The sequence below is a fragment of the Meriones unguiculatus genome, chromosome 17, assembly GCF_030254825.1.
Source record: "Meriones unguiculatus strain TT.TT164.6M chromosome 17, Bangor_MerUng_6.1, whole genome shotgun sequence".
In the NCBI taxonomy this organism is placed as follows: Eukaryota; Metazoa; Chordata; class Mammalia; order Rodentia; family Muridae; genus Meriones; species Meriones unguiculatus.
This window is the reverse complement of record NC_083364.1, coordinates 89,401,095-89,415,492: the sequence shown is the minus strand read 5'-3', so window position 1 is coordinate 89,415,492 and position 14,398 is coordinate 89,401,095.

Here is a 14,398-nt window from a genome sequence, read left to right as displayed (position 1 = left end):
TGAGGCCAGAAGAGCCCCTGGAGCTGTTATTTCAGGAGGTTTTAATCTGCCCCAGTGTGGGTGCTGGGAGCTGAATATGGGTTCTCTGGAAAAGCAAGAAGGGGTCTTAATTGCTGAGCATGTCTGCACCCTCAGGGCTTATGTTTAATAGATGAGTAAAGCTTACTCACTGCTTTTAGATACCACACCATAATGTACTGTTTAAAAACTTCTATCTAGAATAAATAAATGCCTGTTGATAAATGTTGACTTTTTCCAAGGTTTGTCTGTTACAATTCTCAAGAACAACTTCCTTAATTTTCTTCCATTTTTGGACATACATTTCCTGGTGTGAGATCTATTACATACATTTCAGTTTTTCTAGCTATTACCCATTTCTCTCCAAACCTAGCATACTTGTTTGTACTCCTGCCATCTCTTGGTGGCAGATTTATTATTTGATTTAATATTAGACATTTGTTTTAGATTGAATTGGTCTGACTGCTGATTGAGATTAAGCTTGTATTCATATGTTCATCATGAGAATTTCTTCTTTTGTGACTTGTCTGTACTTTTGTACATACTTGCCCTTTTTTTCAGGGGAGAGGTGAGACAGGGTATCACTCTGTAGCCTTGGCTGGACTGTAACTCCCTATGTAGACAAGGCTGGCCTCTAAGTCATAGAGATTCCTCTGCCTCTGCCTCTCAAGTGTTGGGATTAAAGGCATGTGCCACCATGACTGGCTTTACTACTTCTTCTTCTTCTTCTTCTTCTTCTTCTTCTTCTTCTTCTTCTTCTTCTTTTGTTTTTGATGTTGGGCATTGAACCTTAGATTTTCAGACCTATGTACACATTTCATCCCCAAACTATATTCCCAGCCCCTATTTTCATTATTTTGATTTCTTTTATTAAATTTATTTTTATTTTATGTACATTTAAATTTATTTTATGTACATTGGTGTTTTAACTGCTTGTATGTCTGTGTGAAGGTGTCAAATCCCTGGAACAGGAGTTATAGACAGCTAAGAGCTGCTGTGTGGGTGGTGGGAATTGAATGTCCTCTGGAAGAGCAGTCAGTGCACATAACCACTGAGCCATCTCTCCAGCCCCCATTTTTATTTCTTTTTGAGACAGAGCCTTATGTAGCCCAGGCTGGCCTCGAGCTTCTATGTAGCTGAGGATGACCTTGAACTTCTGATTCTGCTGCCTTCACTCTGGGATTACAGGTATGTCCTGCCATGCTTTGTTTTTTCAGTGCTGGGGATCAAACTCAGGGCCTTGTACATGCTAGGTAAGTCCAGAAGCAATGAGCTACATCCCTGAACAGCTCTTAGGATTTTAGAAGAAAGAGTCTTCTCTGCCTTCCAAGCTTTTCAGAGTGTAGGGGTTTGTTTTTTTGTTTTTTTTTTGTTTGTTTGTTTGTTTTGTTTTTCTTTGAGCATGGTCCTCTAGCTCAGTGCTTGTACTCAGTTGTCTACCCTGGAGAGTTGGAGGTCAGGTTTCTGACAGATTTGATGCTGATGGATCAGTCACGCTGGTGACTGCTCTGGTTGCTTTGGGACTGTCTTCAACTCCTTTGTTCACTCGGTTCACAGTTAGAATTCTGAAATTATGTCTAAGCTTTATGTTGACAGTCCCACCCTTGCTTTTCTCTTGTCTGTGTGAGTGTGACACTCTCGCTGCATTGGGTATTTTTTTAATCTTCCTTTTATCGTGGCTTCTGAAGTTACTGAGGTTGGAGACCTTAAAACTGTTCTGAGGCTCTGGTTTTAGAGGTGACTTAGGTTTCACCAGTCCTTTACAGCCATGTGAGCAGAACACTAAGATATAGACTGACTTCTATTGACTATGCTAGTTTTGCTGGCAAGCAGAGTTGGTTTTCCCGAAGGGCTATATGGAATCTTCAGCTCCTCAACTGTGTGGATAAGGCACAGCTCCCGAATTCTGTGGCTATAAAAGGGATGGTTTTGATGGTCTGGCCTGGAACCATCAACTATAGCAGTGCATTCTTGATTCAACAGTTGTCTGACCATGACAGTGCCAGAAGCTCAGTTGTGCAGTATGGTTTTAAGAGGTACTCTTGAAAGTTCAGCCTAAAGCTGATCTTTGGACCTCTCAAAGCTGGCTGTGTTACACCCTGGTTATCCTGTGAAGAATTTCTTTTCCCTTAAGCTAACTAGAAATGGATTCCATGAGTGCAGTAGAACTGCCACAGTTCTTTTGAGTCCTGCGTTTTTCTGGTTTGTTGCAGTCATGCTATATTTCCAAGAGGTTTAAAATTGATTATTCTAAGGGTATTTGGTTCCATCTCTGGTTATGGTTGCTGATGATATGGTGTTGAGATCATGTACCAGTACCAGCCATCCATTAACTATGGTTAATGGTTGTATTTTCTCTTGGTAGTCAAAATTAAAATTTCTCAGAGGCATAAGAGTTCAATAACAAGCTATAATAAAATTTATTTCTAATCAGAAGAAGGCTTTGGTCCAAGAGTATTTTAGCATGACATAATACCTCTTCCCTTTTCTGGTAAGAAATAGTTCTTCTCCCACCTTAGCCTGACTTGTATTTTAACAGAAATCACAAGTTGCAGTTATCATTGATATCAAGGAGTGGCACCAACCCTAACAAAATTACCTTTCTTAATATAAGGGGACTGTAGGCACTCCAGTCAATTGTGCTTAAATTTAGTACTTAAATAATGCAAGATTTAAATAAGGGCATTCTTGTGTATATGTGTGTGTGTGTGTGTGTGTGTGTGTGTGTGTGCACGTTGAAGTTTGGTTCTGAATATTTAGAATCATAAGATTCTTTCAAAATAGTTTTCACTTCTGTAAAGTAATATCTCCATACCTCCTTAAGGTTGATCATAATACTGAACACACTGTGACACAGACTGGAAGAAAATATTTTCAGGCATGTCTTTTTTTTTTTTTTTTTTTAAGAAAGGATAGAATTTTTTAAAAAAAATTTTTATTTATTATGTATACAATGTTCTGTCTACCTGTACTCCTTCACACCAAAAGAGGGCACCAGATATCATTACAGATGGTTGTGAGCCACCATGTGGTTGCTAGGAATTGAACTCAGGACCTCTGGAAGAGCAGCCAGTGCTCTTAACCTCTGAGTCTCTCTCCAGTCCCCCAAAGACATGTCTTGATAATAATTGCTAGCCAAAATGTTCAAAAGAACTCTTAAAGTCAACACTAAAGACCACCCTGATTGAAAAATGTGCAAGTTTGATAACTCTGTGTACTGGTGGCACACATACCTTGCTAGTAACCAACAGCTCTTTAATTGGACTTAAGACCTGCTTGATAAGAGGGAAATCATGCGTGCTACAGTAAACCAACGAAAACACTTAGTACTAGTGATGCCATGGATAGTGGTGAAAAATCTACAACCTCTAGTTTACTAAACCATCATAATTCCTAACAACAATCTATAAACTTTTGTCCTATACTCATAGACAACTGTAGCCTCTACCCCTCATCAAGGAAACTTCTGTTTGCAACAGATGGAGCCCACCATAGAAAAACACAACCATTCAAAATGTAGAGTTGTCTCTGAACCCAGGGGTGCCTGAAGATACTGATGCATGAACCAAGGACCATGCATAGAGAGTAACTAGAACCCTGCCCAGATAAACCTATAGGCAGCTCAGTCTCAATGTGGATTCCCTAGTCAGGAGAGCAAGAACTGTTTATGACATGAAATTGGTTGCCTGCTCTTTTATCACTTCCCCATGGCGGAGCAACCTTGACAACCCACGAAGGAAGAGGATCCAGGAAGTCCTGATGAGACTTGATAGGCTAGGGTCAGATAGTAGGGGATAGTCAGATAGTCCCCTTTCAGTGGACTAGGGGTTGGGGGATGAGGGGAGGATGGGGGGGAGGGTGGACCAGGAGGAGATGAGGGAGGGGGCTACAATCAGTAAAGTAAATAAATTGTAAAAAAAAAAAAAGAAATAAATTTACAATAAAGTAAATAAATTGTAAAAAAATAAGAAAAAATAACATAAAACAAAAACAAAACAATAAAAAAGGATAAAAAAATTGTAGAATTGTGGAGCTCAGTCCTAAAACATACATCTACAAAACACTCCTGCACCTAATGCTCACAGAACACTTCAGAAGAGGAGCCAGAAAGACTGTAACAGAAGATCAGGGGGGTTGTTGTACAGTTGTGTCTCCAAACATCAAAATCTACACTTATAAAATCTTACCCACATGACTGCCCAAACATGAGCAGAACAAGGATGACACCAACAGACATGCAAAAGTAGACCAAGAAAGCCCACAAAGCCTTACCTCTACACAAAGAACTAAAGATAACTAAGGAAAGCTAGGAGTAGAAGAGATTGTCTTTCTTGGGGAAGAACACACCAATTGGTTGTTCAGTGCTAAATGATCAGCCCTAAAAACATACATACAAGCACCACTTGACTGAACAGGTTATATTTAGGAATATATATGTGTGTGTATATATGCAATAATGGTGAAAAAAGAGGCCATGAATGAAGGATAACGTGAGAGAGTTTAGAGGGGTGAAAGGGAAGGGACAAATATAATTATAATCTCAAATATTAAAAAGACTTTAAAACTTGTAAAATACTATCCTCTCAAAATAAAAGTGTACAAGTGACCTAAAGAAATAACTCACTAAAGAAAATGTACAGATGACAAGCATATGAAGCACACTCTCATATATCTTTAAAACTGCAAATTAAATCAGCCACAAAACAGGGTTCTCCAGAGGCACAGAACTGATAGAATGAATACATAGTAAAATATTTATCAGACTGTGTGATACAGTACACTCAGATTAGTCTAATAATATTCTTCACACTTAAAAGACTGAGAACCTAGTAGCTTTTTGGTACATTGGTAGAGCGATATCCATTGGAAACAGCAAAAGCCATGAAACTGGCACAGCTGTTTGACACAGTTCCAACAAACCTGAACTGAATGCTGTGATTGCTGTCATTCTGTCTCTCACTTTTAGGTTTTGGTCTGTGTTGCATTCTTGGGGACTTCCTGCATTATGATTCATTTTATCTTTTTTCCCAAGAAAATTTTGTCTGAGTCTTTTTAGGAACTTGCTACTCTCCTGCATTTAGGGAAATAACCTTATCTGGCCTATTTGGAAGTCTTCCTTATGCTCTGGAGATTGTGATAAGCACTAAGCTAGGGGTTTCTCAATAAGGCTGTAACTCCAGGAACTTTCTTGGGGTATCTGCCCCTAGTGAAACTCAAATAGTATAATTAGTGCACGGTAAACAGAGATAATTGGCATCCTTTTACAATATGCTTAGAGTTCTCAGAAAATGTAGTTTAAAGATAAGGGATCATACAGAGGAATAGGACTCAGTAAATAAGATGGGTGGACTAAAATAATCTTTTCCTATTTTATAGCATAGACGATGAAATGATACGGTAAAAGGAGTTAGGTAGTAGTATTTGCTATTCATAAGAAGATCAGGGCAGATATTTTCTGTTTGTCTGGAGTGCTTTAGAACTGCAAATGCCACCTGCTTTTAGTGGGCTGTCCTGTAATAAATGTGTTTGCTTTGACAAAGACTTTTTTAAGATTCTTTGGAGTTACAGGGATAATAATAAAAATAAAATCTGTTCAATTTGTACTTTCTAATTGTGACGGAACTGTGACATGAATCCTGGACATGTAAAGAAAAATCAAACTCATGTACAGACACAAAACGATATAGTCTGTGCTTCTTAGATAATTATTATTCTGTCTTTGTTCTGTGAAACCTGTGTTACAAGGCAACCTGATTGCTAGTCAATCAGACTGCAGATTCCCCTGGCCACCTCACATGACTCACTCCTCCCTTGCTGAGTCCTTATCTCCTCATAGGGAAGCCCTGAATATGTGCTGGGACTAGACCCTGTCAGTCCATGAGGCAGGATGCCTCAGCAGCCCCAACCTGGAGACCTGGGTCTGATATCAGTGAAGGAATGTGGGAGCAGCAGCATCAACCAGGTAGGACTTGCAGTTGACACACAGTTAGGCAGTGGGGCTAAATACAAAGCTTTGTCTCGCACCTCCTACTATCTGGGCCGATACCATAAGGTTCTACCCACATTTAGTGTGAATCTTCCTGCTTCAAATAACCTAATCATGAAAATCCCTTACAGGTGTGTTCTTAGCAGTTATCTCTTAGTTTCTTCCAGATCCAGTAAAGTTGACAAGCAAGATTAACCATCACAGATACCATTACACACTTTTAATGAAGAAAATACAAAACACTGACAACAAATGCTGTGAGGATGCAAAATGGCATAGTCATTTGGAACACAGTTCTGTAGTTTTTTACAAAACTGAATTTTCCTGTATTTCATCAATGGTGTTCCTTACTATTTACATAAATGCATCAAAAACATGCCCACAACAAACCTGCATACACATGATTGTAGCACCTTTATTTACAATTCCTAAAGCAAGGAACAAGCACCATATGCTCTGATATGCTGTGGTATGAGGGGAGAGTGGAATTCTATCACTTCATACACCGAGAGGAATATATGTGATGTACATTTTTGCTTGCATCAACCCCCAGAATTGTCATGATGAGTCCTTGGCTATTGTATAATTTCATGGCTCCATGTGAATATTGATTGCATTATACACATTCTATATTACAACCCAAATCTGAGTTTCCCAATGTTTTCAGAAATAGTAGGCCCAAAACCTTTTCTCAAGATGGTACCTGTAGTGACACATTGGCTTCTGTACTGAAGGAACAGGTGCGCACCAAGCTGAAGTGTGCATTCAGCTCCTTTTGGCATAGTAGAAACTCACGTAAAAGTGAGAGACTCTCAGTGTGTCCATACTTGGAAAATTAATTCTCTAAACTAAAGATCTCTACAGGTGGTCAGATCTTAGAAATGTAGGACCAGAATAGCGTCACTTTTGGCTGGTCTAAAATGTTGTCTTTGGCTCCTGCACCCTGCATGAAATCCTATTAATTATGATTGTTTTTCCCAGTTAAAACTCCCTTTGGAGATTTTTAAAAATAAAACATTTATTTTTATCACATAACTACATAAAATATTTTTATTGGTGTCAAAATGTCCAGTTATTGCCAAGCATATTTCATTTCAATTTCTTGAAATTATTGGAAGGTTAATACATTTTGATGGTGCTTCAGCTGTAATATTAAATCCTGTGTGACATTCACAGTTATTTTCATAATTACATTGTCTTTGTACAGAGCAAAGCATTAGAAGTACCTCTAACTGCCCAGTAATCACCATGCCCAATGACCACACCTTCTCTTTAGAAAAACCATGAGTAGAATTCATCATTTTTCTGAAATTTACTGTTCATGAAAATTATTTTTATGGATACCCATCATCTATCTATCTGCTTTTTAGCATGATGATATTTTAGTTCAGAATTCATTAAGTGAATTCCTGCTTATAAAATTATATATATTTTAAGGAAACTAGAAATGTCTTTAGCAGTATAATTAAGCAATAAAGTTATATTACTTGGTCATTTAGTTAACACTTACAGGTATCATTCAAGAAAACACAATCTCAAAGCCTGACTTATGTCTGTAATCCCAGCATTCAGGAGGCTGAAAAGAAAGGTCACTTTAAGTTTGTGTTCAGCCTGGGCTACAGCATGGTGTTTGGAGATGAGGCCTTTGTTACTTTTCTAAGTGCTGTGATAAAATACTTGTACAATTTAAGTGCTTATTTTCGCTCACAGTTTGAGGTGATATAGTCCTTTGTGCTAGGGAAGACATGATGAAAGGACCCAGGCAGCTAGTGATATTGTTTCTGTGGTTATAAAGCAGAGACTGGTAAATGCTAGTTCTCAGCTTGGTTTCTCCTTGTTATTCAGCCCAGGTCCCCAGGCCAAACGATGGTGCTGCCCAAGTCCAGTATGAAATCTTTCCAGCTAATTTAACTCAATATAAATAAACTCCCTCACAGATGTTCCCAGAGATTTGTTTCCAAGGTGATTCTGGATCCTGTCTAGTTGTCAAGCAATAAAAAGTATTACATGGCATTTGAGAGATGATAAATTTCAGGGAGATAATGAGGACATCGCCCTTACAATAGGCATAATAGCCATAGAAGTTGCAGAACAGACAGCTTTTCCCTGTGAGGACATAGTGAAAGGTGACTGTCTGCAAGCCAGGAGGTACATCCTTACTTGACCATGTTGAAAAGCTGACCTTTGACTTCTGACCTCTAAAACTGAGAAATGTCTGATGTTTTGGCCCATTATTATTGTTAGTATTATTATTTTTTGCTATGGAAGCATGAGCTTTCAAATAAAGCCTCTGAAAGATGAGAAATAGGAACCTGAACATCCATGAAAGGTGCATGAAAACCCCATGAAAGTGGGGTTTCAAATGATGGTCCAGGTGAATCAGAAAATAATGGCTTAGAATTGGAATTAAAGTTTCAGTCATCTTTTTCTGACTGATCAAATCTCAGTCTAGCAGACAGTTAATAAGAAAGCAATAGCCTAATGGAATCCCTTAATTTGTAAGTCAAACTAAGAGTTGTGCTTCTGATTTGCTAAAGAAGAGAAATTTTAGAAATAGGTAGTATTTTATGGTATTATTTAGAAATTATGGTATTATTTAGAAATAGGTATTATTTTATTAAATATGGAATTAGCTAAAAAAGAAAACCACCACCAAAACAAAGCAAAAACACCCTATCACATGATCTAGCAGTTTTCTACTGCTTTATATCCAAAGCAGATGAAATCCCACGTTCACTGCAGCAGTATTCATACTAGACACAATATGGACTCACCCCAGATTCAGTGAATGAGTAACTAGAGAAAAGCATGTTATATATACAGCAGAATATGACTAAGCCATATAAAATAACAAAGCTGTCATCTTTAGTAGTGTGGACGGATCTTGAGATCATTATAAGAAATTGACTATATCGGGTACAGAGACATGCCACACATTCTCACTTGTGTCTTAACCTCCCTCCGGTTGCTGTGACAAAATGCTCTGATAGAATATCCTGGAATAGAATGGTTCTAGGTTCTACCCGTCAAAGTAGGGAATTCAAGGCAACAGGAGCTTGAAGCTGCTCCCCCGTAGTCAGGAGCGGTAGAAGGACAGAATAGCGCTCCTGAAAGTCCAGGAGGGCATGCATACGTGGGCATGAGAGCACCGAAGCTCACAGGGAACACTTCAGGTTACTGTTCTTTCAAAATATTTATGAGCTTGACATGGTGACGCTCACCTTTAATTTCAGCACTCAGGTAGGTAGAGGCAGAGGATCTCCGTGAGTTGTTGGAGGCCAACCTGATCTAAGAGAGTCCAGGACAGCCAGGCGCTAGATAGAGAAACCTTGTCTCAAAAACGAATGCTAAAATACAATATTTATGTTGTAAGAGTGTTTGCACACCTATTCCCCCTCGAGGCAGGATTCTTCTAGGGGCTCACACTTTCTCAGCTAAGCTGGATGTCTGTAAGCTCCAGTGATCCTGCTTGTCTCTGTTCTCCTTGCGGACAGGGTTTATAGGTATGTGTTAGATACCTAATGTGCCATGTGGATGTTGGAATCCAAACTCTAGTCCTTATGAGTGCAAGTGCTCTTGACCTCTGAGCAATCTCTCCAGCATCCTCTGCTGGTTCCTCGTTAGCATGAAAGGAGAGCCATTGCCTAAAAAAATCCATTGTATTTAAAAATAATTAGCATATCACAACATTCCAAACACATAAAAATGACTAGCAGTTGAAGAGATTAGTACATTGAACAGTACTCATTGTAAACATGTATTGAGTTATCATGGTATAGTCCATAAGTATAAATAGAAATTTTCAGTAAAAATACAATTTTTTAGAAAGTTGACTTACAGTTTAAGGTATGGATTTTCTATTTTGACACTTAGCACCCCTTAGGTGTGCACTATTCTCTTTGCCTGGCTCTACTGAGCACTAGACAAGCTGCTAACAGGTTATGGGAAGTGCCACAAGTATGAGATTTTGTAAAGAATGCAAAATATCTCATTAGTAATATTAAATATTAAGAACATGTTGAAATAATACCAGTTTGAGTTAAATAGGATACTAATTTCAATCTTTTTACTTTTGAATGTGGCTGTGCAAAAATGTAAGTATGCATGCTATGTTTCTATTGGATAGGACTTCTCTGAATACATGATTCTGCATTTGATCTCATTAATAGAATATACATTAATTCAGTATCAGTTATGCTCAACTAATGATTTACTAGCAGCCTTATCTGGGAAGTTAATAGATTTATTTAAGAACATTGTATGAATGTTAAGACGAGTATCTTCAATTAAAAAAAAATTAATATCCTCTTAGAGTCTGATCTCTACAAACCCCAAGTTAAATTGTGGCTGTTAAGCCAGACTTTGAAAATTAAAAACCTGGAGGGAAAGCCTAAGGAATTGTGAGAAATACATTTGGCAGGGGAGAGGTGGCAGTTTTGGATGAGAGGAAGGGAAGGTTTTCTGTGGTAGAGGAAGGTGATCTCTGCATGTGTTCTGTCGCTTTCTTTTTTCCCCCAAGGATGGAAAGGTGGTCTGTAACATGAAGACATTGTTACTGAGAAAACATTAATTTAGGTAATGTTTCTTTGTAAAATCAAAAACATATTTTCTTCTGGCATGGGAATTCTCACAGGCAAGGCATAGAATTAAAAAACAGAGGAAGATTGCTTAAAAAATATCCCAACTGAGGTCATTAGCAAAAGCCAGGGACTTCTGGGTTCATTAACAAGTGTATCTGGATGGGAACAGTGTGTGCTGTCATTCAGGTAGTTAAGTCAGAGCCTCCTAAACATTGCCTTTCCGTATGGTTCAGGAGTGCATCTGTAGGGTGGCTTGGACATTTGCTCCTTTAGTCACAGGCTGCCAGGGTAGTTTTGAATCAGTGTAGATGCCTTTCTCTTCTCAGGAAGGTTTCTGGACATCACATCTTCCTATCCTGAAGAAGTACATGTCTTTTGAAATCCAGTTAGTATTTCAGGCACCCAGCCAATGTACAGATAGTAATATCTGTTTGTATGATTAAGAAATTTTAGGACTGTAAGAGGATTTGAAGAAATTATATTTTGGATGGTGATTATCTTAATATTAAGTCTGGAAAAAAATAAATGACTATCATATATATTCTCTCTCATATATATATATATATATATATATATATATATATAGTGTGTGTGTGTGTGTGTGTGTGTGTGTGTGTATTTGACTGGTTTGAATCTGAACTATCCTATAGGCTTGAATTTTGGGTGCTTGTTCTCTGGCTGTTTTGGGGGGCCATGGAGCCTGTAAGAGTTGAACATGGATGGCAGATGTAGAGCACTTGGGAGTGAGTAGTCTATGGAGGTTATAGGGAGTTCCTGGTTTGGTGCTGTCTTTGCTTCCTGGACCACGGTGACCTCAGCAGTTGCTGTAGCTCACTGCCATGGAGTCAATACTCTACCTCGTCTCTCCAGTCAAAATGGACCTGCAAGTCTCTGAAACAGTGAGCACAGATTAATCGTTTCTCCCTTAAGTTGCTTCTGTGCAGTGTTTTGTCATAGCAATAAGAAAAGTGACTGTTCACAATACAATGCACAAATGATGACATTTAGTAAAATATCACCTCAGATGGAGGAGCTCATAGTTTGGCAGTATAACACACTCACGCACACACACACGCACACAGAGAATTATACAAACTTCATAGCTTCAGTGTGTATATGTACTTCAGTGAGTATATGCTAAAAAAGGTTCATAGTGGGAACAATTCTCCCCACTTCCTCCTCCACAGCAGTCTTTTCTGTATTGTGGGTGGCTGCACATATAACATCTTCTGATTGGTCTCAGTACTGACCTCCTCGGCTAGTTGATGAAAGGCAGTCTCTGAGAGGATTTCCACTTCTTGACAACATCCCTGGGCATGCTCCATGGCCCCTCAAAACAGCCAGAGAACAAGCACCCAAAATTCAAGCCTATAGGACAGTTAAGATTCAAACCAGTCAAATACACACACACACACACACACACACACACACACATATATATATATATATATATATATACAAATTACTTTTGGTTGTGGTATTTATCACATGGAGACATGGCACTGGATGTGTGTGTGTGTATATATATATATATATATATATATATATATATATATGAGAGAGAGAATATATATGATATAGTCATTTATTCTTTTCCAGACTTAATATTAAGATAATCCCCATCCAAAATATAATTTCTTCAAATCCTCTTAGAGTCCTAAAATTTCTTAATCATACAAACAGATATTACTATCTGTACATTGGCTGGGTGCCTGAAATACTAACTGGATTTCAAAAGACACGTACTTCTTCAGGGTAGGAAGATGTGATGTCCAGAAACCTTCCTGTGAAGAGAAAGGCATCTACACTGATGCAAAACCGCCCTGGCAGCCTGCGACCAAAGGGGCAAATGTCCATGTAATGTTCTGCTAGACATACAGGCTGCAAATGTAGCTTCTCAGAAGGCGCCTTCATTAGACAGAAGTTAGATACAAACGTTAGGAGCTTCAGGCACAGACATCCCGATTAGACTTCTGTCAGCATGTCTGTTTCTTACTAGAGAGAGAGTGGAATGTACATTTTTGACATTTCAAGGGTAAAAAATCCATGCTGTCCATTAAACATTAAACATTTAGCTTTCATGCTTCAAAACTACTGCCCTTGCTTCTCAGACAACCCAAATGTGCTTGCTTGTCTTAGATGACTTTGAAGTTTGCCCACCAGGCGCTGCACATCTGGTCTCCTGAAGTGGCTACAGTGTGAGGCTACCTGAGGACACACCAGCTTACCTGCCTCAGGCACTTTTGGGACTTGTTGGCTTCCCCCAGAGCCATAAAAATTTTTATTGTTCTTCTACATATATCATGCCACGAACCGCGTGGCCTTCTGGGACTTCAGCTGCTTGTAAAAAGTCACAACATTTGTGTTGGCTGAGGTGCAGGGTGTGAATTGCTCATCACTCTTGTATAGAAACTGGAGACCTCTTTTGGGGCCACTGGTTAACCTGCACGAAGGGCAGTTAATGAGCCAATGAAGGAAATGCTAACGTTACATTTAAATATGTGAACAGGATTTCTGAGAGCAACTGACAACCTAACAGGGCTTGGACTACCAAGAGCCAGTCTAGGAAATAGCAAGTGCTTTGTTCCTTTCTGAAGCACACAGAACTCATTAATATCCATGGAAACCAAATAACCAGGATAGAACACCTTGAGTAAAGCAGAGGTCAGAAACCCTTGGCTCAACTTTTCCTAGGCAGTCTTCATTAGGTAAACAAATCTCTGTGAAGACAGGCCTGTTGGCTGCACTGTGAGAACATTTATTGCTTGTACTAATAATCAATACCATGTATTTCTATCATTGTATTACATTAAAAATCAAATTTTTTAGTGATATAAAATTATGACTGTATTAAAACCAAATACTTAAGACTTACCACTAGAGAACATGGATCACAGTCTCTTCTGTGAGGTAAGTTATGATATATGCTAGCTAGTTTCTAACACCAGCTAGAGTCTTCTGAGAGGAGGGACTGTGAAATGAGAAAATGCATCAGTAAGACCAGCCTGTAGGTAAGGTTGTGGGGGCATTTAATTGATAAATGATTGTTGTGGAGGGCCCAGCCTATTGTAAATTGCACTACCCCTGGACAGCTGGTCCTAGGGAGTGTAAGAAAACAAACCAAGCAAGTCAGGAGGAGCAAACCCATAAGTAGCATTCCTTCATGGCTTCTACTTCAGTTCCTGACTTAAATTCCTGCCTTGACTTCCCTCAGTGGTAGATTATATCCTCAGAGTTGTAAGCTGAAATTACCCTTTCCCTTCCATCCCAAATTACTTTTGGTTGTGGTATTTATCACATGGAGACATGACACTGGGTGTTTTTTCACTAAATCCTTAATGGCTGCAGCTGCACCCCTTGGATTAGCTGAAAGAACAATAGGCAGGGGCAAACAGCACCTGTAAGTCAGGCCTTGAAATCAGCAGACCGGATGCTCAATCCACTATTGTAAACATGATACGACAGAGAGGAATCACAGTATAGAGACTATGAAAACATTTGTAGGCATATGATGGGTGATTTTTAAATAAATTATTGAAATGAAGCAGGTATAGGACACTCAGTTTACAGATATGTAAAGGGGGGGCCCAAAGAAGTTAGTTTCTTTGCTGAAGTTCAGCAAAGGGCTTAGTTCTGCACATTTGGTTGTCTAGAAGAGTCACTTATTGCATCATATCAGATAGCTTATTAACACACTCATATTGCCTTGGAAGGTCACTGGTCAGCAGTGCAAGAGCAGGATTCCTAGTTGAACAGTCTGTAGAAAACGAGACAGGAAATGGAAATGATTTTGAATCCAAGACCTGTCTTGGAT